The following is a 25,290-nucleotide window of genomic DNA, read 5'->3' on the forward strand; positions in this document are numbered from 1 at the left end:
GAGGCAAAGTTTAAAGGGACATGTAATCTCTCCTGGAGATTTCCAGAACCAACTGGAAAAAGAGTAGATAAAGGATTTTAACACACAGAGGGCTTTCGTAAGAGGTCTGCAAGTCCTGTTTTTCCCTTCTATATCAGCTGTTCTAATAAAAGATGCTACTTTTCCCTACAGAATTTATCTTTGTAGTATTCTTGTCTGAACATCCTTGAATATGTATGTTTCAGAATTTTCTTGTAAAACCATCAGTTCTTCACAACGTCTTAAACAACGATACATCGATGTGTGTGTTATAAAGAATATACCCAAAGATTCTTTTTTAAAGTAGATATAACTGAGTGACAGGTATTCAAAAAACCCTTTTTTGTTCAAGGCCTAATGTGATTTGTAATCTATAACTTCATTCCTGATGTACAATACTGATGTATTTTTTTAAAAATCAAGGAATTACAGAAATTTTCAGAGAGTGTTAATCAAAGTACAGCTCTTAAGCTCAATGTTTTATCACTGGTTGTGTATGTTATCATTTGATATCCCAAACTATAACAAGTTCTGAAGCAATGCTGGGCAGAGGGAAGGAAGGTTAGACATTGATCGTAAACAACTCAGCTTAATAACCAAATTTTCCAGTTTATATTTATATGTATGCATCTGACCAACACTTTTAAAGCAGAGAACCATCTAGTTTCCTTCAAGTATTACCTTAGTCAATATCTACCTATTTTTTCTCAATTATCAGTTGAAATATATTATAGAAAATGAACATTTTAAGACTTATCTAGTTTTTTAGGCTGTGCGTCTCCCCAGCTGAGCTAGACATTTGTGTGTACATTGAAACATTTAGTTGAAAGATATGCTGAAGTGTTCTGAATTGTTATTGCAAATTTACTGTTTTGAAAAAGAACTGAAACCCAGAAATGCCAGTGGAAACCTTTTGGTACTTCTACTCCGGCAATTGCTGCCATAAGCAAAGACAGATACATTTGTTTCTGCCTTCAGCTGCTGCTTGGAAATCTGTTTCTGTTTTTACTCACGTATTTATAGATCTTTAGCTAAGTCGTTACTCTGAGTTTCCATAGTGATAACTGAAATATGTATTAACACCAGACCTCAAAGCATATTTATTGTTGGCAATGCTTCATAAATTACTTTTTTCAAGAGCAGCTTCTCAAAACATATTTGCTCAGTTCAGTTCCCCACTTGATTTGTGATAGATACTTTTGATATAGCTGTATTTATCTAGAAGAGGTATTTTTCCCTCTGCAAGATTCAGTGTGTAGATATTACTTCTCTTTTTTATCTATACTATCAAATGGTCTGAAGACATGAAGCTTCTGAATTTAGAATGTTATCTTTGAAATAAACCCAGACTTTTAAATTGGCCTTATTTTCAATTAAGCTTCCCTTAAATGAAGCACATTAATAGACAGTATAAAATAATGCAGATAGCTTATCTCTATCCATAATCGTGAGTTTTTGACCAAGGAACCTGTTTCTCTCGTTACCATCAGATTAGAAAATAATCACCCATTCATAAGATCTTGCTATTTAATCAGAAAAGCTGAACTGCAGCTCATGACGTATATCCAAAACATCACTTTCTGAAAAAAATTCTAGGCCAGGATTTTCCCAAACATTCTGCTCATGTTTCCTAATACACTTATCTGAACATTATCCTAGTCTGTTCTGGGATGCCTTAATGCCATGGAAAAAAGAGGCAACATTAACTCCAAATTATTTTTTATTACCTTGCACCAAAATGAAGGGCGGGGGGAGGGTGTTGTTTGTTTTTTTAATAAATGTTTGAAAGTCAAATACACTAAGAGACAGAGAGAAATGGTTTCAGGAAATATCTGAAGGAATGACTAAACAAATTTCCTCTTCATTTCTGGCAATTGCTTCTATGAAGGCAGCTGAATTAGAGATTATTGGATGAAAATCTTTCACTGTTTATTTCAGTGAAATAAACATACTCAGGGCTGGATTCTGTTCTGTAGTAGAGAGAACTGTCATGCGTACAAATACAAGGTGACAAAAAATGACCAAAACAAGCTTAGAAAGGGACTTGAGCCTGAATTAATGAAAGTGCCTATGTGGCCCCTATTTTACCCTGTCTGCAACAGAAATGAGTTTTAATCTCTAATTTGCCTGCTGTGTCTGTGTTTACTTAAAGAAGGGAGCGCTTACATTTGACAAATTGCATTCTTTATTCAGGTGTTTTGGAAATCCAACACAGCATAAAGTAGTCTCTCATTAACTGCAGGTGTCTGTTGAGTGCCGTAATCCTGTCCTCCCTTCTTCTTATCCTCTACAGTCATCACCCATATGCTTACATGGCAACAACTATAAGCACAAAACATCACTCTCCAACTAGTATCTCGTCAGACCCAGTATCTCCAGGTTCCAACTGCTGAGCATCCTTTTTCGTTATGCTTACCTTAAACAACATTTTGTTTTAGCTTAGCCTTTCAGGGCTCTTTTCAGGGCTCACAAATGTTTGTGTTCTAAATTGTATTTTTTCTTTCCGGCGTTGTGTAGTATTTGAGACTCCTGCGCAGGGAGAGTGCCCTCTGCAGTCATGTCTTTTGTCTTGTGCAGCTCTGGTCTTCAGTCATCCCAGCTAGGACTAAGGGAGAAAACTCCCTCTCTTGTTCCATGCTATCGTGCTAGCTGTCAGGGCCCTGATGCTCAGAGGTTTCGGGTCCAGAGCTGCATTTAAGTTCAGGCCATCACCATTGATCCTTGGCTGTGCTGCGCTGTAGGTATGCCTCTGCCCAGCCAGGTACCTTGCTGATTCTGACCCTGACCCAGTGCGAATAAGATGAAGCCAAGCTCCAGACTCTTCAAAGTGCTTTCACAATTTAGGCATAGCTCGAAGAAGCTAAGCAAACCTGTTGCTAATAGTTTCTTGTGTCTGTGTGAGGCAGTGACTCCTACGTCCCACTCCCAGGTCAGTAGGAGGCAGGAGCGCAGGGTAGCTGCCGCTCTTAGAGATTGCAGGAGCTGCCCCTGGCCCTGCTGAGCTGGTCATGTCCCATGCCCGGTGTGTGTCCTGGGAGTCATTGACCTGCCTCAAGGATGCAAAAGCAAGCACGCTGCACCTTCACAGTCACCTTTGAGATGTGTGCCGTAGCAAAAAGTTAAATGTTTGTTGTCTAACAAGTATTAGCTCTATCTCAGTGCTTTTCAACCATAATTGTTCAGGGTTTCACAAAATAGGGTATAAATGGGATTACTGAGTGAAGCAAGTTGGGATGATCAAGAGGGGTCCTGCCATAACATCCGCTAGCTCCTTCAGCACTCTGGGATGAATCCCATCAGGCCCTGTGGGCTTGTGAACATTCAGCTGACACAGCTGGTCCCTTACAATTTCAGTGTCCACAAATGGAAAGTCACTGTTCCCATACTCATGGTCCTCCAGCTCAGGGGACTGGGCAGCCCAAAGACTATCATTAATGTTAAAGACTGCAGAAAAAAAAAAACAAAACACCGTTGAATGCCTCTGCCTTTTCTTCATCCCTATTAGTCAGATGACCATCTTCATCAAGTATTGGCCCAATATTTTCCTTAAACCTCCTCTTGCTATTAACATACTTAAAAAAGCCTTTTCTGTTGTCTCACCCAACACTGACCAGTTTTAACTCTAGTTGAGCTTTGGCCTTTCATGTCTTCTCCCTGCATATACGAACCACAGTGCTGTAATCTTCCTGCAAAGCCTGATCTCACTTCCAGAGATCTTATGATTTATTTTACTGCCTGAGCTCCATGAGGAGTTCCCTGTTCAGCCAAGCTGGTCTTCTGCCCCACTTGCTTGACTTTTGACACAATGGGATTGCCTGCTCCTGTGCTTCAAAAAGGTGGTTCCTAAAAGCTGACCAGCTGTCATGGACCCCTAAGGCCTCAAAGGCAGATTCCCAGGGAACACTGCTAAGTAGTTCCCTGAGTACCTTAAAGTTTGCTCTCTTGAAATCCAGGGTAGCAACTCTGCTGACCTTTTTTCTCATTACACCAAAAAACTTAAACTGAACTATTTTGTGATCACTGTAGGCAAGACAGCCACGTACTATCACATCTTCTCTGAGTCCTTCTCTATTCACAAACAAGTCCAGAAGGGCATCTTTCTCTGTTGGCTCACTGAGTACTTGTGACATGAAATTATCTTCCACAAAATTCAGGAATTTCCCAGACTTGCTTGTCACGTCTGTATGGTATTCCCAGTTGATGTCTGGGAAGCTGACATCTCCCATAAGGACGGGGGCCACCGATCCAGAGTTTTCTCCTAATTGCCTATAGAATAACTCATCAGTGCTATCGTCCTGGTGGGGCGATTGATATTAGACACTCACAACAACATCTGCTTTGTTTTCCATCCCCTTAATCCTCACTCAGAGGCTCTCAACCACATCATCCCTAACTGTAAGAGCTGTACAGTCGAACATCTCCCTTACACACAGTGCAACTCCTCCACCTCACTTGCCCTACCTATCCCTCCTGAACAGCCTACAGCCCTCCATCCCAGCACTCCAGCTATGGGACTCATTCCATCAAATCTCACTAATAACAATGATATAGCTCTGGTCCAGTTTCTCCTGTTTGTTTCTCATAGTGCGTGCGTTGGTTGATAGAGGGGGCTTACAATCAGGCTGTAATTTGGAATATGCATTCTCCAAAAGCCCACAACGCCTAAGAAAGCTTGTGTTTCCTTTTTGCTAGTTGGTGGGGACATGGCTGTTACTTTGTTGATCACATCCATTGGGATCTGACAACATCCAGCTTGACGTTTTATTCCTAAAAACTGGATCTCCTGTGCAGGTCCCTTGACCTTACTTTTTTTATGGCAAAACCTGCCTTCAGAAGGATTTGGACTATTCTCTCCCCTTTCTCAAAAACCTCCTCTGCTGTGTTGCCCCATACAATGATGTCATCAATGTATTGCAGGTGTTCTGGAGCCTCACCGTGTTCCAGTGCAGTGTGGATCAGTCCATGGCAAATGGTAGGGCTGTGTTTCCACCCCTGGGGCAGTCGGTTCCAGGTGTACTGGACGCCCCTCCAAGTGAAAGCAAACTGTGGCCTGCACTCCGCCGCCAAAGGGATTGAGAAGAAGGCATTGGCGATATCAGTTGTGGCGTACCACTTCGCTGCCTTTGACTCCAGTTCATATTGGAGTTCTAGCACGTCCGGCACGGCAGCACGCAGTGGTGGCGTGACTTCGTTCAGGCCACGGTAGTCTACTGTTAGTCTCCACTCTCCATTAGACTTTCGCACTGGCCATATGGGACTGTTAAATGGTGAGTGGGTCTTGCTGATCACTCCTTGGCTCTCCAGTCGACGAATCAGCTCATGGATGGGAATGAGGGAATCTCGGTTGGTGCGATATTGCCGCCGGTGCACTGTTGTGGTAGCGATTGGTACCTGCTGTTCTTGAACCCTCAGCAACCCCACAACAGAAGGGTCCTTCAAGAGACCAGGCAAGGTGGACAGCTGTTTAATTTCCTCCGTCTCCAGGGCAGCTATACCAAAAGCCCACCAATACCCTTTTGGGTCCTTGAAATACCCTCTCCTGAGGTAGTCTATGCCAAGTATGCACGGAGCCTCTGGGCCAGTCACAATGGGGTGCTTCTGCCACTCATTCCCAGTCAGGCTCACTTCGGCCTCCAATACAGTTATCTCTTGGGATCCCCCTGTCACTCCAGAAATACAGATGGGTTCTGCCCCTTCATAGCTTGATGGCATCAGGGTACACTGTGCACCGGTGTCTACAAGAGCCTTATACTCTTGTGGGACTGATGTGCCAGGCCATCGAATAAACCCAGTCCAATAAACCCAGTTGTCCCTTTCCTCCACCTGGCTATAGGCAGGACCCCTCTAGTCCTGGTCATAGTATTCATTACTCACTTGTAAACATGAATCAGAAGTCCCTTTATTAAGATCAGAAGTAAAATCAGCTCTTCTGCTCTCTCTGGGGAACTGCTCACTGGAGACTGGAGCAGCAGTTTTCCTGGAAGAACCCCCTTGTGTCATTGTTTTTCCTTGCAACTCACGTACCCATGCCTCTAGGGTTGAGGTAGATTTTCCATCCCACTTCCTCATGTCCTCTCCGTGGTCACGCAGGTAAAACCACAGGGTGCCCCGGGGTGTGTATCCACTATATCCTCTCTCTTGAGCAAAGGGATGCTTACTCCTAATGGCTGAGATACTGGTTCACACAGGTGGGGAGTAGGACATATCCTCTTTGAATCGCTGGAACTCCCGGAACAGTTTCTTGGCTATCATGTCCAGCAGTTTCTCCACAGCCAAGACGCAGGCTCGTAGGGAGGAAGAGAGCCTTTCTTTGTATTGCTGGAGTTGGCCAGCCAATTCATCCACCGTTTGTTCCTCTCCATCTTTCCAAGTCACTACTGCCAATAAGTTTGCATGCGACAATGGTGCGCTTCAAGTACAAACTTCCACCACATGAGTCGGGTGCACTTGACTTCATCTGGATCTTTGGATAACTGCTCGTTGTTCAGGTTACCATAAACCACCTTCGCATGGCTAATTCCCTCAGGTACTGGATACCTCTCTCCATGGTGGTCCACTTGCCTGGGTGGCATATAACATCTTCCTTGAAGGGATACCTTTCCTTCACTCCTGATAGGAGTCACCTCCAGAGGCTGAGGGCTTGTGCCCCTTTTCCAATTGCTTTGTCAATGCCCCCTTCCATAGAAAGGGATCCCAGCTGCTTCCCTACCCACTAATGCCAGGCTACTGGCCCCGTTATCCCAGCATCAGAGCAGCCAGGTGACAATGTGCTCGCCTGGAAAATGGCTGAAATCTTTTTGCACATCTTGCAGCTCACTCAGGGATAGGGATCAGGTGGTTTCTGTCTCACTTACGGGTTCTGCCTCTTCCTTCTCCTGGTCTCGTGATGGCCCTGTTTCATATTCATCCCTTACAAAATGAGCTGATTTTTTTGTGTATTTCTTCTTCTGTATAGGGGCGACTGATACTGGCATGGTTTGGTTCTCTGTTATGGGAGTTGGAGTAGCTGCAGTGCCTGTCGTGGGGGTTGGAGTAGCCGCAGTGCCTGTCATTTTGTCGTCAGATCCAGAGACGTTCTCTTCCCCTCGAGGGTTCTGAATAGTGTTGAACAGGGCTCGGTAGGCATGGGCCAGGCCCCAGAACATTGCAGTGATCTGTGTCTCTCTGGAATTGCCAAGGTGACAACATACTTTTTCCAAATACTTCACTAGTTTTTCAGGATTCTGCACTTGTTCAGGGGTGAAATTCCAAAACGTTGGAGGTGACCACTGTCCTAGGCACTTGTCCATACTATCCCACACACCCTGCCACTCATAAATATCCAGCCTTGGGACAGATCTCTGGATCATATTCTTAAATTGCTTATAAACCTTAGACAAAACAATATTCCCAAGAAATACCAATAGAAGCATCTTAACTACCCAAGGATGTTCAAGATACTGAAAAGTTATTGTAATGAGGGAGGAAACATCATAGAAGAAGATAGTGAAGGTGCCATTCTGTATTTCCTCCATAAAAAATCTCTCAGAGGAAGAGGTCCAATTGCTAATTTTTTCCATGAGGTGGTACCCAAAGTACAGTAACGGCTTCAGCACAAAACTTAAATACCAGATAACGCTCAAGACCAGTGTTTAAATAACAAATCTCCCAGACAAAACATCACTAATCACTGCAGAGCACAGCAAACTGCAAAACCCAACACCAATCTTTAACATGTACAGCAAAAACAAGAGCATGGTGCAGATCAGATTAACTAATACCAAGAACAGGTGAATCAATATTGTGACCAGCAACTGTGACCAGCAACTGTTAACAGATATAAATTCCTTTAATATGCTCTGGTTAATCTTTTATTATCTCAAACCCTTCCTGCCCCACAGTGGGCATCAAAAAGGACTGTTGTTGTTTAACCCTAGCCAGCAACTAAACACCACACAGCTGCTCGCTCACTCCCTCCACCTCTGGTGGTATGGGGGAGAGAATCAGGAGAGTAAAAGTAAGAAAACTTGTGGGTTGAGATAACAACAGTTTAATAATTGAAATAAATTAAGAGAAGAAGAAGAAGAAGAAGAAGAAGAAGAAGAAGAAGAAGAAGAAGAAGAAGAAGAAGAAGAAGAAGAATATACAAAGCAAGTGATGCATGATGCAATTGCTCACCACCCGCCAACCAATGCCCAGCCAGTCCCCGAGCAGCGATTGCTGCTTCCCGGACAACTCCCCCCAGCTTATATACTGAGCATGATGTCATATGGTATGGAATACCCCTTTGGCCAGTTTGGGTCAGCTGTCCTGGCTATGCCCCCTCCCAGCTTCTTGTGCACCTGGTAGAGCATGGGAAGGTGAAAAGTCCTTGATTATGTAAGCACTACTTAGCAACAAGTAAAACATCAGTGTATTATCAACATTATTCTCACACTAAACCCAAAACACAGCACTATATCAGCTACTAGGAAGACAATTAACTCTATCCCAGCCGAAACCAGGACACAAGCATTTCAGATGTGCTCCTAAAAACTCAGTGCTCCCAGGAGCAGCGTAAATGCTCCCATTGGCATTGCCACCCTCAGGTTATGCCATGCCAACTCTTGGCTTACCTTCGGATCTCCTGTTGGTATCCCTCTCCCCATCATTCCTAGTTTGAAGCCCTCTCAATCAGCCCTGCCAGCTTATGAGCAAAGAAGCATTTCCCCTGTTGGGACAGGTGGATCCTGACAGGCCCCAGCATATTTTGTGTCTCAAAGACTCTTCCATGATTATAAAAACCAAAGTTCTGGTAGAAGCATTAGTCTTGGAGCCACGTGTTGATCTCCTGGGCTCGCCTGTTTCACCCAGTGTCTCTCCCCATTACTGGGAGGACTGAGGAAAACACTACCTGCCTGTGCTCTGAATCTTTTAGCATTCTTCCCGGAGCTCTGAAATCTCTTTTGATTGACCTTGGGCTTCTTGATGCTTTATCTTTGGTAACCACATGAAAGAGCAGGAATGGGTAATAATCCAAAGACTCTACTACTCTCATCAGTTTTCTGGTGACATTGTTGTTCAATTATGTTTTATAACAAGTTTATTGTGCATTGGCATCCAAAATTATTTTCCTTCGGATGTGTAGACTAAATTCAGGATAACCTTCAGCAGGTAAATAATGATCCATCTTCAATGATTTCAAAGAGCAGTTATAATTGATAACCAAATAACTGATCTTTATTTAAGCAAATTGTCAGGACCATATATCTATGTTTTTCCACTTACAGTCCCATGATAGTGTGTGCGCACATGCACACACACATGTGTGTGTGTGAGACAAAGTGAGGGGATACCCTTGAACAATAAGGAATTTTCACAACTTATGTTTACGTGAGTATCATTTATTTAAGGAACAGAACAGTTTGTTTATTTAAATCCAAAGGAAGGAGCAAGTTAATTTCCAGATACAGGTCAGAACAAAGATGCTGCAGAGCTGTAAACAGTTGTTCCTATGTGCCTGCCTCACCTCTGGATAAAATTTTCTGTTACTAACTTTAAAAATTGTTCAGAGAATCGGTAATAATAGAATCAGAGAATCTATTATTAAAATAACATTCACCAAGCCATGACCAGAGGCACAATCTACATTATGTTTTGAGGAACAAGTTGAAAATATATGTCCAATTGATGACAGAAGTCCCAGCAGCAATTTCTTCTCATGATATTTCAGTAGAGTGACCTGGGATGATGGAGGGTTTTATAATTAATAGCAGTTATGCTGGACATACTCTGATAAGAAATGATGTGTTTGCCATTTACAAACATCAAATTTTACGATCTGGAAATGAAATGTAGTCATAACAGGCCAACAGACCAAGAAGTGATATAAGCTGTAATTTCGTGATAGTGTATCTTCTGCTGGCAAAGCAAAAATAGTTCCCAGAGGAGCTGAATAATGCTTGGGATTGGCTAGGAAACAGCAAAAACACTGCAGCAATTGCCAGTGTGTTTAGGCTTATGCATTTCTTATCTGGAATAAAAAAATAAAGTTTTGGCTTTCATCTTTCTGTTGTATATATTCACCAAATTTCCCCAACAGAAAGTTTCACAGAATTTCTGCAGAAAAATGCTGTAAAAGGAATTAGCAGAGGCTGCTGTAGCAACCTCTTGACAGTGAATGGAAGAAAAGTAATGACAAAGGCATTTAGAGATTTTCAGCATTAAGTTTTCAGATTTTTTTGTATTTACTATAAAGTAACAGGTTTTCTGTTTCCACATTTTCCACTTTAACTGATGAAAAAATAGTTTCTTCTGCCCAGAAAGAAAAAAGGTAATGCAATCTGATATCCCACATCCAAAGTGTTTCATGAGAATAAAAAAAAAAAACCAGGAATATTATTTAGCATCACGACATGTTATAAGGAAGAACGGGGTGATGCATACAAGTACAAATTTGTTCCTTGGCGTTTACAACCTAAATGTTATGAAATGCAGTATTTTCATTTCAACTGCAACATTAAAAATGTCTTTCTTCAAGGTCAATACATTTTGAATCTGTCATCAGAGTTGTTATGAAGATGAATGTTTTCACCTTACAAAAAAATTCACAAAGATAGAAATAACACCACAAAAAGGTGAGCTCAAAAAGGGCCAGATCTTCTCACTAAGTGCCCTTTTCAGCACTATTGCTCTGCTGTCTTTTGAGTGCTCTTTGTAATTCGAAATTCAGAGGCTTCTAGAAAGGTCTTAAAGCCATCCTGGTTGCTTTAATATCAGTTATTTATTCACAGCTCCCTCAGAAAAGTAGCATGATTTCTGAACACACAGGTTTTGCCATACTCCTTCATTTTTCCTCCTCTTTTCAACAAATTCAGTGCTGATGAAAATACTACAGAATTGAAAAGTTAAAGTTGGTGTGCCTAAAGTGGGTTTAAAAGTACGTTTTCTAAATGTGCTTACATTTTCAGTTGGGAATCCTTGCCTTACTCCTAACAACCTGTTATAATGAATTTCTTCACATCTGTATTTTGAAACCAAAACATCACACGTCTTAAATTCTCTCACTCAAAGAGAGCATGTATTTTAGGCACAGTACATATTTTGGGTAAATGATCTACCCTTCTATTTCATAAAGCATAGTACTACAAACCCAAATCTTCACAGGAAATTCTCAGTAATGAAAATAAATAAATAAAATAAAGTAGAATACATTCTCCCACTTAAAAAGAGCTATTTTCCTACAAGCATAAGATATTTAGATATTCTGCAGGAATAGAGCTGGAGCTGGGAATTCTCAAGTCTTTTCATGGTTACTGAAAGACTTGACGCTGAAAGAGAGGTTATCAGGACATACCAGGAAAATTGTGTGTCATGTTCTGATAATCTACTGAGTCACATCCTAGCACAACAATGAAGAATGGGAAAATTATATCCTATAAACAATTTGTATGATAAATATGGATTTCCATTCTGTTCATGAAATATGTGGACAGAAGCTAAATACTGTAATTTTTGTATTGTTCAAAATTGTTTCAGCAATAGAAGGAAATAGAGTTTACTGAGTATGTATTAAACTTCTGGAACTTGTTGCTACAGGCAGCTGTAGAGGCAGGCAATTCAGCATGTCCAAAAAAAGTTTAGACAATTCATGGGCAACAGGTCCTTAAATGCACAGTAAAAATCTACAGGAGTATATATCCTCTGATATCCTTAACACAACATGTTTGGAAAGCACAAAGAATAAAGCAACCCTCTTTAAGTCTTGTAAAGCCATTATCAGAAACAAAATTGATCTAACCCAGTAGAGCACTTCTTATGTTTTTAAGGTCACCAAACTGTGCACACACTGCTTGCAAATTTTGTTGTACAGTAGATCAGTTTAGGCAAGTAATGGTTCTGGACTAATATGCCTCCTAAAAGCACAACTATCTTTTAGGTTGTTGTTTCAATTTCAAATATAATTCTGTTGTACTCATGACACAAAATAAATGTAGTCAAATGTGCCTGTTTGTAGAAAGCTAAAAAAAATTACAAAAAGCTAAAAAAATTTACAATTTTAAAAAAAAATTATAATATTCACTGATGTGAACATTGCTAGTACTTTTTGTTGCATTCAGCCACTTATAGTGCAGACATGTAAATTCAGTTGCATCAATCTCACACAAAAAAGCTGCGTAATATTAGCTTGCCAAATGTGCTTATTGCTTAACATACCACCACTATATCCAATACTATATCCAATGTTCCAAAATTTAAGCATGGTCTTAGGACAGCAGTACTGGAAAAAAAAAGTTATCTGAGGCATGAATTGATATGTTCATTTTATTAGGCAGTACTTTAATGCAACAGAGAGCTCAAACACTTCCCTTCACTCCCTTAGTACTGGCAGGTGCAAAGTAAACCATTGCAGACTATACCACAGACTGTAATCATATGGTGATTCAGTCTCCATCTAAATAGAATGAACAGGCACTGTAAATAAGCTATGGAAATACTCTGATTATATTATTTTGGGTTTTTTTTTCTTTTTTTTTTAAATATCAAATGAAAATTTTTGAGAAAAACATAGAAAGCAAAAGAAATGAGAATCACAGTTCATTCTCTTCCCTCAAAGATAGGATTAGCTGTACTACCTATACTCTCCACAATGATTTGCAAAACATTCAACAGTGGAGGTCAAGAACAGGTCGGGCAGTAACTTTCTGTAAGCTGATGTTTTTGAGTAAACTTTGAAATATTTCAATTTTTTAGTTGTTAAATAATTCTTGCTTTTTTCTAAACAACCAAAAAAAATATGTGAGTGATTACAAAAAGTAAGAGAGAAATGGCTTCACTTGTTTAGAAGGACTATCTTCTGTAAGAGCAACCAATAGCAAGGATTACTGAATAATAATATACAGAAAACCTTCTACTGTGATGGTCTTCCCTGCCTTCCCTGCCTTCCCTAAATGCCAAATACAATTTTCTTATATTCAACATAATATAACAATGAAACAACCTGACAACCCTTACATAAATAAATGAATGTGGTTTGTTAACCTTGTCAAACAGCCAGACGCCCACCCAGCTGCTCAATATATTAAGAAGGAAAGTGAATATTCCTCAAAAATCTGAGGATTTTTGCGCTGATTGGACAGGAGGAATTGCCAGGCACTGTGCCCTGCAAGTGAGAAAATTCCTGCTTTGCCTGAACTCTTTCAGATCCATTTTTCTTCTAATCTAAGATATATTATATTGTCCTGTCTTGTGACATTTGGATTGCCTGCCTGCCTGCCTGCCTTAAAGCCCAAACTGCAGTGTCACCTTCTATGAAGTATAATTTTACTTTGATAAGACAAGCATATTTCTACTTTACTGCAAATAAACACAACTTCTATCTCTAAGAATCTTATTTGCTTACTTTACTTCCTGGACTTGTTTCATCATGGTGAGATTTTGTTTGTTTCAGTAAAATCTTTTTGATCATTACTGGCCTTTCAAAGTTTGACTTCAATTTGTGTCACTTTCCTCATGATCATGCATCCCTTTGTAAATATCTGCAGCACAATCAGATTACACAAGGAGACTTGTGACAAAGTATGGAATTAAGAGGTGTGATAGGATTTATGGGCATAGAAGTGCTCAGTACAGAAGAGTTAAACACAGAAAGTTCTCTTCAGAGTGCAGGTGACAACCACCACATCTAGGTTATGCTTTATTAGTGACATATATCCTTTTCCTGCCTTCCTGGGTGGAAAAAATGTGACTTGTGTACATAAACATTCTGAGTCAAAGTGTCATGCTAAATCAGTGCATTTAGATTTGTTTCAATAATCTATGTGGTTATTCCTAGGCATTCACCTCATCTAAATTTTCTTAGACTTAGATGTTTAGGTTATTGATATTTCATCACCTAAAACTTCCTTTGCAGATGGATTTATTAGACCAGATATGGCTGTGTACATCAGGGAAATTATTTAGCCCCCTTCTACAGTCAGAGGAGACAGACACTTCTGAGATTCGTTCATTCCATCATGACTTCCTAGGGAAAGCAGGTGAGATGAATCCCATCCTTAATTTTAGACTTTCACATCTGACTTAATTACACCAAATTCCCTAGCCTGGGTGTAACATCTAAGTCAGGACAATTGAGTCTTGCCCTAGGTTTATTCCAGGCAGGGAATTTGTTGTTTGTTTGAATTTTAATTGAATCATAAAAACAGGTCCACAGAGGGTGATCTACAGCCTCTTACAACTAGCCCTACAACTAACATTTCATCCTATATATATCAACATAGAGAAAATTTGCTTTCAACCACTGCAAGAAACTTTGAAACAGAGGATGGAATTCCCTTGAAGCAGTTTTTTACACAAAAGTGGAACACAGCTGAGTAGCTGATATTTTTGCACTTTCATAACTACTGCTGCAACATATTTCTGTTCTATTATGTATTCTGAAATGCTGCCACAGTGGAAAAATGGATAATTCAGAAGCATGCTGAAGGTATTCTTCTGAGCATACTAGTGTGCTTAAAAATTGACATGAGTATACAATATGAAAAACACAAATCCAGGAAAGAAAGGCCTTGATTCTCCTGGGACTTGTTGCCCCTTGAAGTATGCAAGAAAAGTACTTGCAAACCCTGCAGCAGTGCTAAGATCCTGAGCGTTTGATTTGAGATCATTACTACGAACTGAGGAAGACTAAACCAGAAAAGGGTAGTTTTGTGTAGCCCAGTAAATATGGCATTGCTTTTGCTAATAAAAAGCTAAAGGAATTTTACTGGCTCTGTGAGGCGTCAGGACCAGGTCTTGTCAGGCTTGCTTAGCCTGGACTTATCTTAGGTTTGCCCAGAGCTTGCTTGTTTTATCTGTTACATCAGTTGTCTAATGACAAGGTGGCTGTCACCCAATTATTTTTAATCTTGCTTAGCTTTGTGCAATTGTAACATGCAATGCCTATTGTTAAAATAATTTTGATATATTTCTGAAAGTAATAGATGGTGACAACATGTAGTTACTTTATATAGAATGAACTGCTGATGACCCTGGAATAAGGATGTGGCATAGAGTACAAGCATGCAATGCTAGCAAAGGCCTTGAAAGTGTGAACACAGGCACAAGGGCTATAATCAAATCAGTGGTCAATTCCTGATCATTAAACTAATGCATCCTTGGGAGTTAGATAAAACCAGTTTTAAGGGTGACAAAGAAAACAAAGAACAAGTACATTACACTATATGTAATGGATATATAGTAAATATACAGTAAATTTGAATATAACATGGAATTGGAGACCAATGAAGAAAAAAGCAAGGTACAAACTGTGCTAAAGCATGTATTAAAAATAGCCGTGTGTGGATGCCAGTGTGAAGAGGAAATAACCATCATCAACATCAAGGAGGAAGAAGTCCCTCACTTCTAAAATCATACTCCTCCAGCTGAGGGACTTGGGACACTGATGGCTTTCTGTAACCCCCTCATCCAGGCCAAAGCTATCAACCTTAAGACTCAGAGAAAGTGAGAATATAATGAAAAGGTTGATAGATATTGTATTGTGTTATTAGACTTTTCTGTATTCGATAGACAATTTAGACTATGATTTTGAGTGTCATTGTCACCGAACTAACAATAACTGTTTGCTGTACATTTATTATATTCTAAAATATTTCAATTAGACTAATATTGAATTCTATGATTCACATATTAAGCGTGTTTCTTTAGCCCAGATAAGCTGCACAAGATGTCATTGCAGCACCGTCACATTATTCCTTTCAAAAGTGGGTCTTTGCTCTGGGTGAATCTTCCTGTTGAAATTGAAATGGGTTCATAGACTCAGTATTTTATAGGGCAATCTATGGTATTAAACTGTGCACCAGATAGACAAGCTTTACATGGTCAAAACAGCAGAACCATACTCGGGCAATTCAGTTTCCTGACACCCGAGTTCAACACCATTTTGTCTCGCTCTGCTGCTGACCTTTAGTCATACTCTGGCTTTTACCAGGGCCTCCTGGGTGAAGTCTAGTCAGGACTGGACCACTGTGACTGAGCATATCAACATGAATGATCTCTTAATATTTATTTCCTTAGCTAGGTTTTTTCACCACAAATTGATTCCATGAGGAAGGTATTTTGGACTTCAGAGAAGACATAAGGCCTTAGTAAATAGCCACTTTAACATGTTTTTCCAATGCTTCTTGGCACTTAAAATAATGAATAATTACGTGTATAATCAGGGAATTAAGTAATAGTAAAGATGTGGCATTTTCACAGTAGGCTGCATCACCATTGTCATTACTAGACTACAGTGTCCTACTCTGGAGTAATATTTTAGATGCAAGTAATTTGTCAGCCATTATTTTGAATGATAATCGGTCTTTTGGTCTGTCTGGAAGATTTTTTTCCATACCACATATTTATCCCCGCTTATTTCCTTTTTGCAAGTTACTTTCTACTAAGTTAGTTGTTATGCTGTTCTTCCTTTTTGCATGTATTTAATGATAATGATGTTTTGTAATAATCTAATCTAGTGGTAAATATTTGGCTTGGAAACAATATCATTGCTTTCTAGCCTTGGATAACTAGAGAACATTTCGGGGAAAAGGTTACGCATTACAGCTTCAATGTAAGGAAGTAGAAGAATTATTTGCACTGGATAATGACTGAGAAACAAAAATTATACAAAAATAGGCTTCAAACTTTTCTGTGAAATTGAACTGAAGCATTTAAAAAGAGCTATGCCAGAAGAACATGGTATGTTATGAGAGGCATTATCAAAGAAAATAAAGGTATTAAAAGTGCTCTTCTTTTTTTTTCTTTTTTCCTTTTTTTTTTCTTTTTTTTTTTTTTAAGAACAAAAATTAACAACACTGAAGTACTGGGCCTGCCATGGTGTTTGGCCACAGGAGGTGCTCTTTGAAATTCCATTTTGGAGTGACACCCTGGAGCTCTGGAGAGCTGGAACTGGTGTTGATACTGAAAATGTATCAATAAAGATGTTATATGTAGCACATCCTAAAAGCTAAAGCCACGAGCTTCTGAATGAAAGGAATAACCTTTCCTTACCTTGAAAAGAAATACATTACCATGATTAAAATTTTGTGAAGTTGAGTAATAAAGAGTCATTTCTTCTCCTCCTGGTAGGGCAGCCTACCAATGAGACATGTCTCCCTTCTACAGTGCCACAAGGACAGTTACCTTCATGTAGCCAAGGAAGCTTTTGGAGGTTTAGAAGCCCACCAGACAGACGTAAGCTGACAGCTGGGATAGAGTTATCTTTTTGCATGCATAGGAGTGCAGTAACTGCTGTCAGGGCCAGGAATCTCAAAATGCCACTTCAGAATCAGACCCTCACCCAAAGGGATGAATCAGCTGGTAGAAACAATCTAATAAGTTCCTGCTTTCAGGCAAGACCTCATTGGAGACCAAAGGTCTGCTCCTTTTCTTTAGTCTGACCTCAGCTGGTTTGTGATTTCCCTTTATTACTTTTCTCTCAAAGTCTAACATGCTTCACTCACAGGCTGAGTGCATGGCAGCTCATTAACCCTGGATCAATCACTCTTCCCCATCCCAGTTTTGCCTTTCCCAATGCCCATGATATCCACAGGCAAATATTTGGTGAATTTTTCCAGCATTACACTATGCTTGGAGAATAAAGTCTTTCAAAAAAATCAGCCTTTAGCTGAATTCAGCACAGGTGGTATTTAAGGCACAATACATCTCCTTGAAAAATAATCAGTTACAGTTACCTTGCAGTCAATAAAGAGCAGCAGTAAAAATTTCTGAAGTGCTATCTGTTATCCTAACACAGATCAGATAAATCAAACTTCAGCAGTACTTGCAAAGGGTGCCTAGACTGGCTGCTCCAGATGTGAATACCCACCGTCAGAGGAATGCCATCTTTTTGTCTGCAAAGACTTTTCTGCCAAGATTTCTCCTCATGACTGCAGAGGAAACCAAGGTGATCAATTCAGATTCGGTGTTTAAAATTTAGATGTCTTGATTTAGGCAAATGAACCTCACTGAACTAGCTTTCAGAAGGTGGTAGACTATCCTTTGAGGTCAAATAATATGTCTTTCCTGCTTACTGACGTAGGATTACTAACATAGTAATCCAAGGTGTGGCTGGAAAGCTGCCCAGAGGAAAAGGACCTGGGGGTGCTGGTTGACAGCCGGCTGAACATGAGCCAGCAGTGTGCCCAGGTGGCCAAGAAGGCCAACGGCATCCTGGCCTGTATCAGAAACAGTGTGGCCAGCAGGAGTAGGGAGGTGATGGTGCCCCTGTACTCGGCACTGGTGAGGCCGCACCTCGAATACTATGTTCAGTTTTGGGCCCCTCACTACAAGAAGGACATTGAGGTGCTGGAGAATGTCCAGAGAAGGGCAACGAAGCTGGTGAAGGGTCTGGAGAACAAGTCCTATGAGGAGCGGCTGCGGGAACTGGGGTTGTTTAGCCTGGAGAAGAGGAGGCTGAGGGGAGACCTCATCGCGCTCTACAACTACCTGAAAGGAGGTTGTAGTGAGGTGGGTGTTAGTCTCTTCTCCCAAATAACTAGTGATAGGACGAGAGGAAATGGCCTCAAGTTGCGCCAAGGGAGGTTTAGGTTGGGTATTAGGAAAAATTTCTTTACTGAAAGAGTGGTCAAGCCTTGGACCAGGCTGCCCACGGAAGTGGTTGAGTCACCATCCCTGGAGGTATTTAAAAGACGTGTAGATGTGGCACTTAGAGACATGGTTTAGTGGGCATGGTGTGTTGGGTTGATGGTTGGACTCGATGATCTTAGAGGTCTCTTCCAACCTTAATGATTCTATGATTCTGTGAAAAGAGCTAAACTGGGTACTGACTGGAACACAGAATTTCACATAGGTAGCTGATATTGCAGAGGTACCTGCATAACTGGAAGAGGTCTGGCTTCACTGTCTCAAATATCTCTCTTCTGGTGAATCAGAGGAACAAAAATTTGGGATCATGAGACTTACTGCCAAATCTTTGTCAAGATGTAGCATTAGTTCACATACTTGCAGCCACGCATGGGTAATAATATTATTGTAGATGTTTCCATCTGCTGGCAGTGTGCCAGATTTCATCTGCTTCTATAAGTTCCAGTAGTATATCCTCATTTCTTTCTGTTGTTCTATTACTTTATTATGTGATATTGATTTTTACTCTTTATTTCAAACAAATGGTAAATAATTACCATCTAAAATTCCATGCTAGTCAGCAGCAAGAGTAATCAATACTTAACTGATTTTGATTATTAAGTAATACTGATTATATTATTGATTACAGTAGTAGTGACAGTGATTGCTGAATAAAAAATACTACAAATGTAGCCCATAGAGTACTAGAGTAATTCTTCCTGCCAGAAGTGTTTAAAATTATCATTTTTTCTCAGTGTTTCAAACACATTCTGACATAATTTTAGTTCAAAGAATCCATCAGTCTCTCATGTCATTTCACAATATTCTTGTATATTTAGGGCTTCATTTACTGAAGATCATGATCTTCCTAGACCTAGAGCAAATAAGTTATGAAGAATCAAAAAGTTACAGTAATGAAAATAAAGATCAAAATTCTTCCAAATGAGGAACAGAGGAAACCATCAATGGAACAATATGTTGGCCGTGCTCCCATATAAAACAAGTTGGCATGCACTAGATACAGCATTTTACTGCTAGGTAACATCTATTTCAGTAAGAGCAGCTTGAATACCTGGACAGGGTTATTCAGTGACAGCATAGTCCACAGACCCGGTGTGTCACTGACTTTGGCGCTCTTGGCATAGCGAATGTTTCGCCAGTAACATAGAGGTCTGCTGTCATCTCTTTCTTACTTTCTGCTCTCAGCTGATAATCTTTCCCTGAATGTCCTGGTTTCGGCTGGGATAGGGTTAAATTTCTTCCTAGTGCTGTGTTTTGGATTTAGTACGAGGAGAATGGTGATAACGCACTGATGTTTTCAGTTGTTGCTAAGTGCCCTCCTAGTCCAAGGACAGCTCCCGTGCCTACTGACTGAGCTAGGTACACAAGATGGGAGGGAACATAATCAGGACAGCCAGACCAGCTGGCCAATGGGGTATTCCATACCATGTGACGTCATGCTCAGTATATGAAGGGTAGGCGTGATCCAGGAAGTAGCGATCGCTACTTGGTTATCGGTCAGCGCGGGTGGTGAGCAATTGCATTGTGCATCACTCATTTTGTATATTTTATCATTATCATTATTATTTTCCCTTTTTTGTTCTATTAAATTGTCTTTATCTCAATCCACGAGTTTTTCTCACTCTTACCCTTCCGATTCTCTCCCCTTCCCGCTGGGGGGGGGGGGAAGGGGAGTGAGTGAGTGGCTGCGTGGTATTTGGCTGCCTGCCAGGTTAAACCACGACACTGAAGAAAGGGTTTGGGGTTTTTTTTGTCTAAGAATCTTAATTCACTTGACATACTCCTCATTTACCTTCATAGGAGCTTAACTCATTTCCCTCAGAGGGGTTTCAGAAAGAACTGCATACGCTCTGAGTTCAGTATACTCTCCTTACCTCATTGTGCAGGGTAGTTCAGGACCCACACAAATCCAAGAATGATTATCCTGACCTGGCTTTACATACTGCAGTCAAGTTTTCATCTTGACTCTAATCAAGATGAAGCCTCATGTCATACTTACTCCTAACTTGGTTACACAAACAAAACTTTTTCTATAAGGGCTGCAGCTATGCTTCCCACCTTTTTCTCCCTACAGCCTGACATGTGGATCTCAAATGGACTCTCCAGTCCATAGAAGCAGTATGCAGAAATCATGTAAAACAAGCTGTGATAAAGGTTGAAAGAAGAATATACAAGAGCAGGACTTACAAACAGGAGGGCTGAACAGAGATATATAATGGGATAATATAGCATTATTTGGGAAAAATCAGGTAAATTGCTTAAGAAAAGATGAGATAACCTATTTCAGAAAGGATGTTGGTATATCACTGTAGAAGAAGATCCCCTGTAGATAGGATAAAGAGGTCAAAGCAAGCTTTAGGCACTACCTACCTCTCCTTCTGCTGGAGAGAGAAAGGCAAGCCTCAGCAGCAAGCCAGACTGATAGCTTTGGGATTTAGAGATACCCATATTTCTGATCGCTATTTCATAATTGTACAGTATTTCAGATGGTTTGTATTCCGCAATGTATAACTAATAACTCTAGTCCTGCTAAAGACAAAGTGAAGTTATCTTCATCTATCTAGTCAAAGTTATTTATGAAGCCCTGCAAATAGCATATCTTATCTGATTATGCCTGTCCAACAAAATTCTCCTAAATGCACTTCAGCAACATGGTCATTATAAAATGAGTCTATGTTTGACCTGCATTTAGCCTTGTGTAATAAGTGGTTTTCTGACATATGCCCAAAGCTGCTAGGTAATAATAATTTGCATGTCCCAGACAGAACTGTCTAAAAGTGGGCATGTCTACAACCCTGTAAGAAAAGTGGGACTAGATTAGTCGGAAGGGAAAGACTCTATGCACATCATGTAATCTTCATTCTTACATTTTGAAATTCATCATCTTCCGACTAATCTATTATAAGCCTATTCCACTCAGTCTGTCTTCTTCATCTGATAGAATGGTATGAAGGAAGACAAGAGGAAAATGTTGCTTCAGTTTTCCTATTCCCAAACCAATATACCCCATTCTTCCAAAGATATATCTAAAGCTCACACTTGGTTGCAAGGGTTTTGTGCTTTGTCAGTTCTCAAAAGGTAATCCAAAGAGGATAAAACAATAAAGATCAAGGTAGGATTCCTACTTCAGAGAATCTCTGTTGACTGCAGCTCCAGACATTAGCACAATTTGTTTCTTTCCAGAAGTGCTGAGCTCAGTGAGCTCAATTTCAGTGAGCCTTTGCCTAGGGGTGAGGACAGAGCTGCTCCCCCAGACCACCATCAATGAGGCTGAGGGTTTTCCATTCTGTCTCCTGTATCCTAGTCTAATACTTCTGACAGAAGTGGCAAGGTAGGGCTAATTAAGTCAGCAAGACTGCGTTAGTCTCATGGTTCCTAATTGCTGTTCGAACAATCCATGCCTGGCAATTGAGTCTCCACCCAAGGTGCAAGAAATAAAGGCAATTAAACAAAAGACATTTCTTCCACGCACATAATGATATTCTCACGTGTGTCTCAGGCATTGTATTAAATATTAGAACGCAAAGGTAGTAAGGACCAGCAGAGGCCCTTACTTCAAAGTAACATGCAGAGATTCCAGTTCATTATCAATATTTTAAAATCAAATTCCCCATAGGCTTAGGTATCTTACCAGAAGGTTCATCATTTGGCTACAAAACCCCCAATATTTTAATGCTATTGAATACACAAAAATGAGCTTATTTATTATTATAGTTTTGCATTATTCCGTTTGTTTCCTGAGTTGTAAAAGAATTCAGATTCTGGAAGTGAATAGTATAGAATGCCATTATGTTTCAAGAAAGCTAGTATCCATAATATAAATATCCAAGTTCTAATTAAATTTTACTATATTTAAATACAAAAAATCTTAAATCCACTGCATTGAATAGAAATTGTGATTCCAGCAAGGTACAAAATCACCAATAAATCAAAAATTTCTGACAATGTCATATCTTTATCAGAGGTACTGAATGGGCCACTCCTTTGAATACCGAAAAGGCATACTTACACATTCTAGTTTTGAGATAATTTTTAATTTTGTTTGAATAAGTTTCTTTCATGTATTCAGCAGTATGGTAAATGCAGCTACTGATACACTTTTACAGAGAGAATGTAAAATTAAGTAATCTGAATACCATGTACAGGAAGATTAAAGCTGTGAGAGAATTCAAAATAGAGGGATTTACAGATTGAGGGAGACTTTGTGTTCTTCCTTGAAATGGTTTTATTTTAGTGTTTTTACTTCTGCTTTTATTTTACTAGCAAAAAATAAAAAATCATTGAGACCAATCCTTATCTGAAATTCATTTTGAAAGCCTATGTAGCAAGGAAGCACGCCCAGAATGGACAGAATGGAATAGTTAGTCACTGTGACGTAAGGATGGAAACACTGTTCGCCATCTTATTTTCTGTCCTTAAAAGGTCTGTGTGTAGGCCTTCAAGCTGCAGCCCTGAATGAACAGAATTTTCTGTAGTTCCTTATCTATTATTGTTTCTAAGAGTTCAACATATCTTGAAGTTTGTCAGGATTGTAATGCTAAGGAATCCCGATTCTATAGATTCTCCTGTTTCAAAATGAGTGTGTGGACTGAGGGAGTGTCTCCAAGATAAGTGAAAAGCAAATTTACACCAAAAGAAGGGGTTTGATGAAAAAGTACATTTCACAATCTAAGTAAATTCCAAAATACAGAGCTGTCTTTTGTGTATATGAAAATATTGACAACAGACAAAAATAAAAAATCTCAGAAGTTCACAACTGCCTGATATTCTGAACAATTTAATGAAAATTTAGGAAAATACTGGATACTGGACCATTCAAAAAAAGGTGAGATTGAATTCATCTCAACCTAGCAAATGCGTTCTCTTCGTTTTCCAGGAAATAACATCCCGAGCCAGAAAAATATCAGTGCAGGTCCCTACTGTGCTTCGTAAGTTACAGTTTTTAAAGGAAAGAAAAACCAAAACCACAAATACATGGAACGTAAAAGTTATTTCCTTTACCGTTCTCTGCTGAGACCCAATTTCACAGAATCCTGTGTTAAAAAAAGTCTCATTTACTACTCTGAAACCTAACTGTGGAGTCAGCTAAGGATCTTGGTTCTTAATTGTTCGCTCAGTCCTTTATGTATTAATAATCTACAGGATCTGGAAACCAGTCATAAATTATCAAGCCCAGCCCAAAATTGTCCCATTCTTATGGCGTGAATTCTTCATGTGCATGAAGGGAGGGAAAAAAAGGATGTTCTTGCAGGGGACGAAGCCCAAAGCTTTGCATTTTGCATGCCTGAAAGGGAAAGTAACAAGCAGTTTCATGGTGTTTTAGTAAATGATAATAAAGCCCAGTTCCTCCAAAAAGTGTGAGTCACTCTTTCCTCATCAGTGGGTGCATCCTTTGAAACCAGACCCACTGCTCAGGGTAGTATGGCACACAGAAAGAACAAGCCACAAAAATATAAGGTCAATAAACATCTGCCAGGTGACACCATTCTGCTTTTGAACGTTCATTGCCCAGGGGGAGTTCCCCAAACGACACCGTCTTCCTCAGCATTTCCCTCTCACGCTTTCTCCCCAGCACGAAGATCAGCACAAGCTTTATTCTTAGAAGGAATGAATGAACCTGAAGGATGCTCTGCCAAGCCATGCAAAATTAATTAGGTCGAGGACTCAGGTGTTACACTGACATTTTTAAGCAGACTGTCTGTAGCACAGCAGCCCTGCCGTGCCATCCCAAAAATCAGCATTACGGGACATGTTCATCAAATCACTGAGCGTAATCATATTTCCTCTTATAACGGCCATGGCTTCTTTCCTACATGCTCACTCCCCTCTCTTCTTCTTCTGCATTATATTTATTATTATTATTATTTTGCCTATGAGAAAGGAAAGGTTTCTGGAATACGGCTATCTGTTTTTTTCCTTTGTGCAACAGCTCCCTCTAATGTTCTCTCTCTTTTTTCCCCTCTATTTCCTGATGGAGAAAAAAAAACCTTCAAGTTATACTTACAATTTGATGAAAGGGGTTTCTTTGGCCATTTTTCTGTGTTGTGAATACGTGAATACTAAAGCTCAACCTGACAAGAATTATATCTAGAGTCTTTATATTCATCCAAAGAATAGGCCTTATCAACAGTACCAAACAATTACAATGTGATTCAAAAGACCATAAACATGACCAAAACTTGACTCCCTTCAACAGACTCATTTGGCGCTTTTCAAAGATTTATATGTGATTTGATGGTAGAGACTGACTTACTAGTAATTTATTTATTTGTTCCAGTAACAGCCTTGTTCCAATAACAGCCATCTCTGAGTATGTAAATATCTAAACTGACTAAATGTTGCTTGACCAGATTGGTTCATGGATAAGCAGATACGCTGTTCTGACCTCTCTTTGAGAAGCCTGTTAATAGCGAAGTGTTGGATCGAAAAAAAATAAAAAAACAAAACCCAGGCACAAACATACCAATTACTGGGGTCATTGAGTAACAGCAATCAAACTACAGAGTAACAGAAACAAGACAGGCCATACAGGTACGGGAAAATGAATTTAGGAAGAACTGTAAAAGAGAGGAAGACAGACAAAACAGTGGGTATGTGAAGCAAAGGGTTAGGAAATGAATGATCAATTGGATCAATGGACTTTAAAAGCAAGGAGGTCACTGCCATTAC

This window comes from Calonectris borealis, chromosome 1, assembly GCF_964195595.1.
Source record: "Calonectris borealis chromosome 1, bCalBor7.hap1.2, whole genome shotgun sequence".
In the NCBI taxonomy this organism is placed as follows: Eukaryota; Metazoa; Chordata; class Aves; order Procellariiformes; family Procellariidae; genus Calonectris; species Calonectris borealis.